This window comes from Ambystoma mexicanum, chromosome 4p, assembly GCF_040938575.1.
Source record: "Ambystoma mexicanum isolate Mex_15411 chromosome 4p, UKY_AmexF1_1, whole genome shotgun sequence".
Lineage (NCBI taxonomy): Eukaryota > Metazoa > Chordata > Amphibia > Caudata > Ambystomatidae > Ambystoma > Ambystoma mexicanum.
The window spans coordinates 1288180307-1288193064 of record NC_090927.1 but is presented as its reverse complement, the minus strand read 5'-3'; the positions used below and the strand labels follow the sequence as shown (position 1 = coordinate 1288193064).

Below are 12758 nucleotides of genomic sequence, written 5' to 3'. Positions count from 1 at the left end.
TGTTCCCTGGATAGATGGATCTGTTCCGGATGTCTGGGGGCAGGCATCGTGACACCTGGCTCCCAAAATGGTCATGCCACGAGGTTCTTTGTCCTGTCCGCTGACCGTCTTGCCCCTTCACCTTCCCCAGGTCGAGCCGACCCGGGTCAGTCCTTATTTGGTCATGCACTTTCCCACGAAACCCAAAGCTTTCGCAGGCTTCTGCATGCCTTGTGTGTGCCTCCAGGATGTGGGCTGGGATGTCTGTTCCCAATACAAATCCTGGGTGCCAGAGAGTCTAGAGTGTCCTGAATGCCTGGGACCACCGTGGTCCGTGATAGGTCCACGTATGGTGTGAGTGTTTGTGACCAGATCTCCCATTGGGTCCTCTCCGTTTTTGCGCGAAGGGAACTTTGGATAAGAGGAGGCTGAAAACACCACTACCATGTTGATCTCCTGAGTTCACACCGAACAAGTGATAGGGAGCCAAGTATCCTGCAACAAGAAGCTGAGTTGAGGAACTGCTGGTGACCCGCTGAAGGTTTGGCACCCTGAGCCGCTGTCATCCTGCAAGACCCCTCTGCATCTGATCATCCTAGAAAGTCTGCGAAGGCGCTTCGAGCCATTGGAATAGTGGGATCAACTATTCCCGGCACCTTCATCAAACCCTGCAAGTAAGCCTCTTCGGACATGTCCCTGGGCCAACCAGTGGGCTGATCAATTTACGCAGGACACTTTGCTCTGTCACCGCCGCCGTTTTGGGGTAGCCCTCGAAACTTGGTCTACTGCTTGCTCTGCGTCCACGGCACCCTCACACCGAATTTCATACACTTAGCATTCCCAGGTCTGAAGTGAGACGAGTGCGCCCGGACCAGAGTAAACGCGATTGCCGTGTTGCCCTGCTGTGGTAACAACCTGTGCACGTCCGCTGCATTTGGGACACCCTCGACCATGCATCCTGCTACACAGAATATACACGGTGTCGAGACGTCATGATGATCGCAGCTGAACCTGCCAGCATCGTGAACTGAACTGGAGAAGTCTGGGTCTGCCTGCGTCGGGGACCGGTGAGTAGTCCATACCCCAACCGGTGGCCCCTCGCGCAGGAGCCAGTTTCTTTTCTACCGCTGTTGCGAAATAGCGACTATCCCGCACTCTCACCCTGCCTCTGCCCACAAGTGGAGGCCTTGCTTGAGTAGTGGGGACTTGTTCTTCATCGTTTCATTCACCTTCCTGAACTGCCTGAGATCCTTGAAGAGACCCTCCTTTGTCCATTGGCACCAGCGCGTGCAGGTACTTTTGAGCATAAGGCTCCTCTATTCGTAGGGCTCGGACTTCCTCCTAGTTAGGTGTATTTCTGATGTCGAACTGGGCCTAATGATTACTTGCACTGCCTGTTTTCCTCCCCATCTAGGTGGTCTACATATTACGTGCTCCTAACTCCTTAGACCCCTCGGTCTTGTATATATATATTGTATTGATTGTGATGTGTTGGTTTACTTTAGTATTATTGTGATTCTTTGCTATGGTCGATGTTACAAAGGCCTTGTAATAAATGTGTCTATATTTTTAATATAACACCTGTCTGGAGACATTTGTAAGTGTCCTTGCTTTGTGTGCTCATTGAGGTGTTTCCGTCACCCTCACCCCTCTTGAGACTTAGTCTTGACCGCCGCCATCGCTACCCTGATTGGTCTGGCTTGTCCAGAGGTTACCCTGTTCCAAGAAACTAGGCTGAGCCTTCTGAACCTCCAGGTCCGAGTTCAGAAATCCATCTTAACTATCAGGAGAAAAGATTCTACAATAGTCATGTACCCAGACTATAACCCTACAGTGCAGTGAGCAAGGAACTCCTTCATCCCTATAAAAGCGAGATTACAAAAACTTCATTTAAAATATATGCTACTCTAGCCGTCACGCCTCAAGATACTGTATAAAGGAAAAGCGATATTTCTGGAGACCCCGGCCACAGCAAATATGTGGCTTGAGCATAATAACCTTGCAGACGACAAAGAAGAACCATCAAAATCAGATATGGGATGATCACACACCCGCCACTGCAAAAAGCGTAACTGGATTTCCCCACAATAATGCAGAAAGCAGACAACCAGACTACATACGAATCCTTCCATGAAGTTAGCTAAACCGGACAAGAGCTCAATGGACCACACGTGAGCTAGAAAAGCGACCCACCCCACTGGAAACTGTGCAGGCGATCCGCCTACACACAACCCGATCTAGAAGGCCAGGAGTGGCCTAGAAGGCTCGGGACCCCCGGAGTGCTGCAAGTTGAAAGCAACTGCTGGAGGCAGTTCAAAGTTGTTTTGTTGTTTTTTCCTCATTTAATAAAATGAGAGTTACACAAGTTAAAAAGTCTCCACAGATCGTCGTGGCTGGGGTGGGGGGAGCTGAGCAAAGAGGGAGGAGGCTGAAACTGGGTGAAAGAGAGGAAGATGTGGACAGTTGCCAGACTGAAGCAACAAAAACCCCTCTAAACCGCTATGGCAACTAAAATAAAAATGATGACTTGGAATGTGAGAGGCTTTGGAACTTATCTACGCCGGAATAGAATCAAGTCTTACTTGAACAGAAAACGAGTGCAAATAGCACTATTAAAAGAAACACACTGCACAGCGGACTCTATGGCTAAGTTATGCGAACATTGGGGCGGGCAGGGAATTGGAACCACCTACTCCAAATACGCCAGAGGAGTATACACCTGGATTCACCCCCAACTCCCATTCCATTTAGTAAAGTCGAGATAGACCTGGAGGGCAGGTTCGCGATAACGTGGGGCCGGTTAGAGCAAGCGTAGATATGTATAGTGAACTCCTATCTTCCCAACAATAACATTCCGGCGCACCTGAACACAATGTACGCTAAAATCGCACCATACAGACATGGCATCTTTCTCTGAGGAGGGGATTTTAACTGTGTGCATAACCCAGAACTAGACAGGTCCCAGCCCCACCTGAAAGGCCCATCAGCAGCAACAACAGCCCTGACCCTACTAACGGACAGGTTAGACCTCGCAGACACATGGAGAGAGCTGCACCCTGATAGTCGTGGCTACTCGTACTTCTCGTCCCCACATGAACTACATACGAGATTAGACTATGTTTTCATAAGTAAAGAACACCTGTCACAAATAGATGGGTCACAGCACTTGGGGAGAACCATCTCAGATCACTCACCACTCCTGGTAGAATGGAACCACGCTGGCCCTAGACCCCCTATTCCCATATGGAGAATGCCGGTGGAAGCCCTGGGACACCTAGCATTTAAAGAGGAGCTGCACGACTTCATAGATAACTTTATAGAGGTAAACACGGGGCAGTGTTGATCACGTGAGCACAATGTGGGATGCCCTAAAAGTAGTAACAAGGGGGGAAATCATAACGAAAGCAGGAGGCATCAGAAAGCAGCTGCGGGTAGAAGTAGATCAGTGGGTGTTAGGCAGAAACCTGTGCAGTTCCCTTAGGGACCACTGCAAAAAGCTGAAGACTACAGGTGTTGGCAGTAAACCCAATTGGTAGCAGTCTGCACCACCCAGACATACCTGGTAGCTGTGGCTGAGCAGTCAGACTTCTCTCAAGAAGAGTTAGGCAGTATGTAAAGTATACACAATAGGCACTTAGACACAATAGCACAAGCAAACACTGACCAGAGCTTTGGTATCAAGGTATATAATTATTTATTTAAAAACACTGATTGAAACACTCCAGCAGAGCAGCGCGCAATCTTATTATGAGAGCACGACTAAACCTTTTAGACACAAATGAAATCTGTCATATAAGATATCAATTGCCGACCAATATCTGCAGATTTTGTATAAAAGAGAAAGAGACTGTTTGCCATCTTTTACTGGCTTGCCCACCCTTACATGAAATACATCTGCCAATATTCAACAATAACTGATGAAGATACATGGTGGAAAAGAATGATTAGTGGTGATCTTACATCATGGCAATTAGCAACTTTTAAGATCCTCTATGCCATAACTGAGAAATTTGCCTTAGAAAGCAAAGCAAAATAAATCCTCTGTATTGGCATGGACGTCCTACTACACACAGCATCAAACAAAAAAACGAGTTACTTAAGACTTAAAGCTAAGAGACAAAATGTGACTAAACATGAGGAAAAGCACCGAAAATGTTGTAAAAATCACATTTTTGATTAAATACTCAAATAAAAAAAATAAAAAATAAAAAAAATCCCCCGATTACATTGCTGTATAACCTAGGAGAGGGTTGGAAACCAGTGTCTCAAATCTACGGCCACCTGAGTGACACCCCTAACCCACGAAGTGCTGAACTGAAAGGTAAATGGGAAGCTGATGTAGGCCGGGAAATAAATGACGGGGAATGGGAAAGGGCTCTAGCATACCCAAAAACAGTCTCCAGAAACCATAGACTCAGACAAATGCAACTGAACCTGCTGCATCGAACATACTTGACCCCATCCAGGATGGCGAAATTTAATAATCCATCACAATCTAACTGTATCTGGTGTGGAGCGGATAGAGCGGACTTGAGTCACATATTCTGGTCATGTGCCAAAACGCAGTCCTTTTGGACCACCATACAGCAGACAAGTGAAAAGGCAGGATCGACTGGATACAGGTGGACCCCGGATGAATGCCTCCTGGGAACATACCCCAGACCGGCCAAACTTAAACACCTGGCCAAATTAATGGATATAATGTGTATATTGGCGAAAAGGGCAATTGCAATGTCCTGGAAGAAACCTGCCGGACCGCAACATAAGGTATGGTACAGGGAATTGGAACGGTGGGTGCACGCTGAAACTAAGGCATGGGAAGAAAGTGTCACCAGATCCACGGATGCCTCGAGCATGACCCTGGAAGCTTGGAAAGAACTCACAGGGTCACTATTTACCCCTCAGATGACAAGCCCCCATGAACATGGACAAATCTACAGAAAACAGATCTGCGACCAGAGTTACAGAACCACTAGGGCAACTAACCACAGCCACAAGGAGACCTTACTGGCTCAAGGCCCTCCTCCCTCCTCCCTCCTCCCTGCTCCCTCCTCCCTCCTCCCTCCTCCCCCTACTGGACTATCCCCCCCCCCTACGCCAACAGACGCAGATCTGCCACAATAGAAGAAACAATGCACATGCATACCTAGATGCCTGCGGTTATAGCACCGTGTAGATGAAAGGGGCGTGCACAGATGAGCAAAAAAGAGGAACTTGTGGTGCCCTACCAACGGCATACGGACTGTCCGTAGTCCGGGACCAGACCCGAATGAATAAAATGGCGGCGCGGAGAGGATGGGGATCTGCACAAAGCCCCAACGTGTGTGCTCAAAAAGCAGCAGCCCAGCGAGATCTGCGTGGAGCTATCAGAGGAGCTGCTGAGCCGCAGATCAGTGGATCATTGGGGGGTCTGGGACAGCCGACCTCGCTGTGGGTCACGCGGGGGTCCCGAACACCCGTGGTGGCAAGGATCCGAAAATACTGTATGGAGATGCTGTTGCATATAGTGGAAGAACAGCGACTAGCAATGACACTATATGGACAACGATAGGCTGCGTAGCACTACACCGGGTGATCGGACAATAACTACCCCACAAGCATATGCAAAATGGTAACTGTAACTGCATTTAACAATCAACCGCGTATATCAATCAGTAGAGGAGAGCAGGACATTCGTATTGCCGTGAGGCAATTAGTGCAATGATGTTTAATCTGAAGTATGCGCCCGGATATTTTGCAGTAAGTGAAGCTGCATGAGGAACAGCCTGCGAGGCAGCGAGACTCTGGATTACAAGATAGTATAAAGGAGGAAGACGCTGTGAGGCACAAAGCAGAGAAGGTGGCTGGCTGGCACAAAACAGCTCGACGCCGAGCGGGGGCTCAGATGAGCAACACAGCATGAACATAAATGTAAAAGAGGTCTGAGAGGCCGCGCACCGTAGGCGAGGCCCCATAAGGGGGAGCTTCATTATATGGCGGCGAATTGTGCGCACCAACCAGGCGCTGGTGAGTCGGGGACAAGGAGCAGCACAACACATGAACGAGCCCCCAGGGCTGATGCCAGGCAACAGTTTTTGGGCCATGAAAGGCCACTTGAGACAAAGGGCAGAGCAGCTAAGCAAGCAGCAGCCCTCTGAACAAACAAGACACGACTGGTGCAGCCCTACGTCCACGTGAGTGAGGAGCAGGCACGGACCCGTGCTTGCATTACAGTGCTATCTCCTGGCATCACAGCATATGGAGCACGCCCTGCAAACTCTGAGGCATACCCTATACGGAAGTCAATCGAACACAAACTTGTGCAGTCGTATATGTCAACTAAGCCGACAGGAACGTGGGGACATATTAACCCCCTCTCGTTGGGGAAAGCATGAGTGTGAGGTGGGGCTGTGCTATTGTTTTGCCGAGATGGACTGGCAGCCATAGAATGATGGCCTCAAGTTGGTAATCTCCAGCATACCTAATGGGCTGCAAAGCACAAGTCGTCCACTATACGCACCAGCATCCTGAGATGAAGAGCGCACAGTCAATTAGGCCTCAATAGGATGCACTCATTAATCAAAGCGACAGACAAGGCGGAAGTGACATATGGTGGGATTGAGACAGAATAACCAGTCTCAATGAAAAAGCCAGAGTAGCTGTACGCAGTAACTAACAGCCGCACTGGGAGACATAAGGGCATACATGGCAAGAAGGTGTTGAAGCCTACCAGAGAGGTTAAGTCACAAAGCAGTGAAATCTATACGTCTGAGCAGCACGATTGTCAGGAAGTGTACAGAAGAGCGCAACGGTTACCTAGCCATGGCGTCCAAAGCCCAGAAAGGCAAGGGAAAGCAACTGACACAGTAGGCATGCGCCAAAACAGGGCACCTAGTGGAGAGTATGGCCCAAGTGATTCCTGCAACTCAAGCAGAACAACTGTCCAAGAGAAGAGATCAGCAGATCCTGGAAGCCATAGCCTCCTTGAAAGAGGCTCTCGAGACCAAAATGGACGCTATCAGCATAGATGTAAACTTGTTGAGACAAGATGTGAGATCACTGGCTGAACGCACAGGAACGTTGGAGAAGGAGGTAGCAGAGAACACAAGCAGCTTGAAAAGCACCTCAGAAGTAGTCAGGGTACTGCAGCAATGCATGCGGAATCTGGAAGAAAGGGCAGAGGATACAAAAGGGAGAGCCAGGCGCAACAATATAAGAATTATTGGGATCCCAGAAGGAGAGGATGGATCAACCCCAACTGACTGTATAGAGAGACTGTTGCTACAGGCAATAGGCCGGGGGGCCCTCACTCAAGGCTTCACAGTCGAAAGGGCACATAGATCGTTGATAAGGAGACCACTGCCTGGGGCACTGCTAGGCCAATTATAGCCTGTGTACTGAACTATCGAGACAGGGAAAAGATCCCCAAACACTTCTGTAAAGGTAGAACGATCCAACGTTCATCTGCCACGATAACTGCATACCAAGATTACACCCTACAAGTTCAGAAGCAACTGATGAACTATATATCGATCAAAAGGAGGCTGAGGGCAGTGAACCTGAAGTACATGTTGCTATATCCTGCTAAAATTAAAATAATTCACAAAGGCCACGCTATCCCTTTTGATAATCCTGAGGATACAGATAAATGGATGGACATGGAGAATTTTCCAACAGGGGCAGAGACTGGCAGAAGTGGAGAGGCGGAAAAACAAGGAGAGAGCCAAGGCAATTGAAGGACATCGGACGTTGGACACTGCAAGACTGAACAGTAGCACGCCCTCCAGATAGAGACCTCTAGTATAATAATTTGCCATGACAGGAGCCAACAGCGTGGTGCCCACTGATTGCACTACGAAGGAACGTACTACACCCAAGTTTGGATTTGTTTTTTTCGGATACTAGCAGTTACGTATCTGCCTACTGCGCCCAAGACACTGGAGCGGAGGCGAGAAGTGGGGATGCCTGAGCACAAGGTATTGAGCTGGGAAATTGTTGGGGGTGTGGGGGAGTTGGGGTAGTTTGTTGGAAGGTTGCCTATAGGTCAACACAGAAAACACTTAGCCTGCTTGAGAGCATTAGAATCTTTAAATGCGATGGGGGAACTTAGAAGAGCATCCTGGAATGTCAGGGGCCTTAACAGTTATATTAAACGTAACAGGATCATGACTTACCTGAGGCGTCAGAAAATTGACATTGTACTATTGCAGGAAACGCATCTCACTAAGGAGAAACATATGGCCCTGGCTAAAAAATGGCATTCACAACGCTAGGCTCTGCATACTCCAAATATGCGAGGGTAGTATTAGTATGGGTAGCACCGTCGGTACCCCTGAAGGTTCTTGAGACGTTCCAGGATAAAGCGGGCAGGTTGTTCGTAATGCGGGTGCGGCTGGAACATAGAGAATTGAGTATTATTGACACGTATGGAGCCAACCAGGAGACTGGGGCCTACTTCCGTACATTATACCCACTAATCAGTCCACATATAGACAGCACATTGACATGGGAAGGGGACTTTAATTGTACGCTCAACCCAGCATTGGACAGATCTGATGACAAGTTTAACCACCCTGCTCCTTCTGTCAAGGCACTAAACACACTGTTGCGAACATTTAAATTCTCGGATATATGGCAGACTCTACACCCGCAGACCCCGGGGATAGTCGCATTACGCTATTCCTCAAGATCTGTACACTAGATTGGATTATATCTTCACAGGAGAGGACACCCTGGGGGAATTTGATAGGGCAGAATATAAAGCAAGAGTGTTGTCAGATCATGCCCCGCTGGTGGTTACATGGCGCGTATCCCCTCTAAGGGCACGCATCCCAATGTGGAGACACAGAAGTGAGTCTTTAAAAGACGCAGCATTCCGGGAACATCTGAGAGAGGGCGTGCAAGATTACTTTACACACAATACAGGGAGAGTTGCATCAGTGGGTACGTTATGGGAAGCTTTTAAGTGGTGATCATGGGGACCGCAATAGCCAAGGCCAACGGGTGCAAACCGCAATTGAAAGGGACTTATCTAAATCCGAAACAAAATTAGATGTTATAAATGCTCAGGGTAACCCGCTCAGTGAGAAGGCTCGAGAGGTTGACGCCAAGCAGCAGGAGCGCATGGAACACTGGGATAGACTAGGTAAGTTGAGCTATAGGAAATACGTAGAACGACAGCACGCTTAGGGGGACAAACTGGGATGCTTACTAGCCTGGTTATACAAAAGCGAAATCGAGCGCAGCATAATCCGGGCAATCAAAACGGGGAATGCAGAGGTCTGTGAGACACAGCAGGATATTAACAAGTTATTTTATGATTTTTACAAGAGGTTATATGAGGAAACGTCAGACACCCAATAGTCAGATATAGAAGCAGCCCTGGAGTTGATAGATCTTTACAAGTTAGATGCAGAAGAGGTAGACAAGCTGGAAGCCCCCATAACCACAGGAGTTGGAACACACTATAAGAGGGTTGCCGACAGGTAAGGATCCAGGTGCAGACAGACTACCCAGCGAGTTATACAACTAATTAATAACTAAGGTCACACACCTCCGTCCCCTGTTATTGGCAATGTTCAACAAATTGCTGGATAAAGGCATGTTGCCGTTGTCCCTAAGGGAGTCAATTATTATCCCATTATTGAAGCCCAACAAACCAGAAACGGAAGATACTTACAGCTTTGTTGGTGGACAGGCTGATGCCAGTAATCCACAAGCTCATACACCCGGATCAGTCAGTTTATGTCCTGAATAGAAACATTGCATCTAATTTGAGACGACGGCACCATGTCATTGACCGCACACAGGGAAATACCCAGCATATGGCAGTAGCCTCACTTGACGCAGTTAAGACATTTGACTCGGTCAGATGGCCATGGCTGATGGCGGTGTTGAGGGGTTTTGGTATGGGTCCTACATATATCAAATGGGTGAAGTTGTTATATAGCAACCCAGTTGCCAGAGTCAAGACAGGCACCACCATATCAGAGCAATGGCGGTTAAGCAAGGGCACTTAGCAAGGTTGGCCATGGTCTCCTATGCTGTTTACATTGGCCTTCGAGCCGCTAGCAGTATATTTACCGAAAGAATACCACGGGGCAGGCCTCAGAATACGGCTAGCACACACTTGATCTCCCTGTATGAGGATGATATGCTCCTTTATCTACAACACCCAGAGACTAACTTACAATATATACTGGATGTGTTTGAGCGCTATGCTGACCTTTCTGGCATTACAATAAATGCACAGAAGTCATGTCTTTTCCACCTGGGTGTGTATAGAAGTAGACCCTGAAGAGCGTTGCCGGAGCTGTCAATCAAATGGGAAACTGACACATTCAGATATCTGCGAATAGACGTTTTCCATGACCCCAAAGCAGAACATGTACAAAACACGCTACAGGCGGTGAATAGAATAGAGAAGTCCATGGAATTTTGGGCCAAGCTGCCACTTTCCTTAAGGGGAAGGGCCGCGTTGTTGAAGATGGTGGTGCTTCTGAGGCTGCTCCACTATTTCACAAATGTTCCATATAATATACCTAAAGTCTTCTTTAGGACACTGAACACTATCTGCCGGAGATTCCTGTGGCACAATTTGAGATGTAGAATATCGTAGAGACCATACAAGCAGGGAGTGATATAGTTTCTGGACTTTGAGGGGTATTTTGTGGCGTGCCAACTTCAATTAGTTACATATTGGTTGTCGGATGAACAGTCCCAGGACACAGTTACTATAACTGGCATGCAGCCCATTCTTTCTGAAAGAGATAGTGTGAACTACATCACCACAAGATCCCAGTCCTCCACTATTGCTGAAGCTAGGCAAAACGATATGGCAAAGAGCCTGCTATTTTCTGAGCAAGCACACACCTTACCCCAAATCCCACTGGTAACACTAAAGAGTGAAGATCCACAACTTGGGGTGAATGTCAGGAAATATTGGGAGCCCAAAGGAGCCCTAAGGGGATGTATTAAGAGAGGGGAGACCGATGACTGATGCAGTATTTGCGGAATCAGGAGCACAGGAAGGGCAACACAAGTTACACGTCATTACTCCATATCGTAAAGGTGAAAAGGCCGGAAGATGTAAAGATTGAAACACTCTACAACATGTTTGAAGGTGGACATGCAGTGTCAAGGCTATATGAGTTATTACTGGCAAGGCCAGATTACAACTTAATACAGATTAGACATAGCTGGGAGGCAGACTTGCAAGAGCAGCTGTCTGGCGCAGCCTGGGGCAGGATAATGGGGTATCAAAAAGGTGTTCAGAAATGCAAAACTGCAGCTGATCCAATTTACATCACTCACAGGGCATACTTAACACCGTTTTTTTTAAAGAATGTAAGGTTGAGTGCCAGCACCCCCTTCTTCTCAAGATGATTTCTGAACAATAGCAGCACTGTCGTCTCACATGTACCCAGTCAAGCCTGGAGAAGAAATGAGAAGGTAACGGTTTTGGACAAAAGTGGCACTTAATTTATAATTTAACAGCAATCAAATAATATGCAGCTTTCCTTTTTTAAGGAGCTGTTGAAATCAACTGGGAATAAATCAATTGAAATAAAATATATAAAGGAATTGGCCCTATACACATGGGAAACACAAAGACGTTAGTGTTGCACTATGCGTGGTTGTTAGGGAGAATTCTCAGAAATGTGCCAATTCCTCTCTACCTTAGAGACCCCCAGCAACTTTGCTGGATTTTGAGGACTTGAATGTTTAACCCGGAAAGAGTGAGAGCCTTTTTGCCCCCCACTCTCTCATGTATTTTTAATGTGATTTGAACTCTCCGTTTCTTTTGGTTGTGGACTCTGACAAACTCCATGAGCATCATATTTTACATTGTGTAACACAGCACCTTCAGTGCAGTGACACAGGGAAGTCTTTCAGATTTCCCCAAGGTTAAAATACCTTCCTTGGATAAACTACTTTTTCCAAGAGCAGTGAAGTGAAATTAACTTTACTTACACTGTAACTTTCGAGACCGAGCACACACTATGTTACAATAGGGTGCTGGAGGGGTTACTTAGTATCCCCTTTGTGTAGCTTCTCATGTAACATTTTTATGTTACCCTTTCCTCAATTAATGGCTGGTGGCAGTGATTTACTTTTAAAATGGCCTTGGTCTTCTTTTTTCGCCATTTCTTTGTGGAAAGGTCCTTCTTGAGATTTACAATGGGCGCTAAACCAGGTTTGGTCCCTTTGTTCGCTTTGCCTTTGGCGGGATTCACAAGTCTCTGGCTCCAGGGTGTCTGGCAGGGGCAGGAAGCGAGGGAGTTGCCTGAAACTCCCTGTGCTTAGGCTCCTAGGAGACAGAAATGCACACTCAGATGATTGGCCGGCTGGCTGTCCGGCAAGGACAGCCACCCTGCTGGGTGGGTGACTGACATCTAGGCTGGAATGAATGGGAGAAACCTGCATAAAAGGCGAGGCTTTTTTGCTTGGAACGCAGAGACGACCACTAGATGAAGGAATCGGAAGAAGAACTTGAAGGCAACCCCTGCTGCAACTCCTGGACCGTTGGTTTGCCCATTGAAGCCCTGCTGCTCTGCTGAAACGCCAAATTCGTTTCGACTAGAGAAGCCCTGTAAGGACGGCTTCTCCCCTTGAGTTGGTGGGACCAATCAACTCCAACTTTTGGTTTCAATATTTTGTCTCTTCCCCTCACGAAACAGGCCCTCAATATCATAAAAGTGGGAAGTACCCACATTTTTCTTCCATCAGATGGAATCAAACAGGATATCGGATAATTTACTGAGAAACCTAGCAATTGCAGGCATTGAATGGTTTGCGCG

The 12758-nt window shown here is 47.5% G+C and overlaps 1 protein-coding gene across 1 annotated transcript in view; it reads right to left on the bottom strand.

Annotated features, from left to right (window-relative positions):
* LYST (lysosomal trafficking regulator) overlaps positions 1-12758 on the bottom strand; it is a 3942656-nt gene that overhangs the window by 2927946 nt on the left and 1001952 nt on the right. The window lies entirely within an intron of this gene.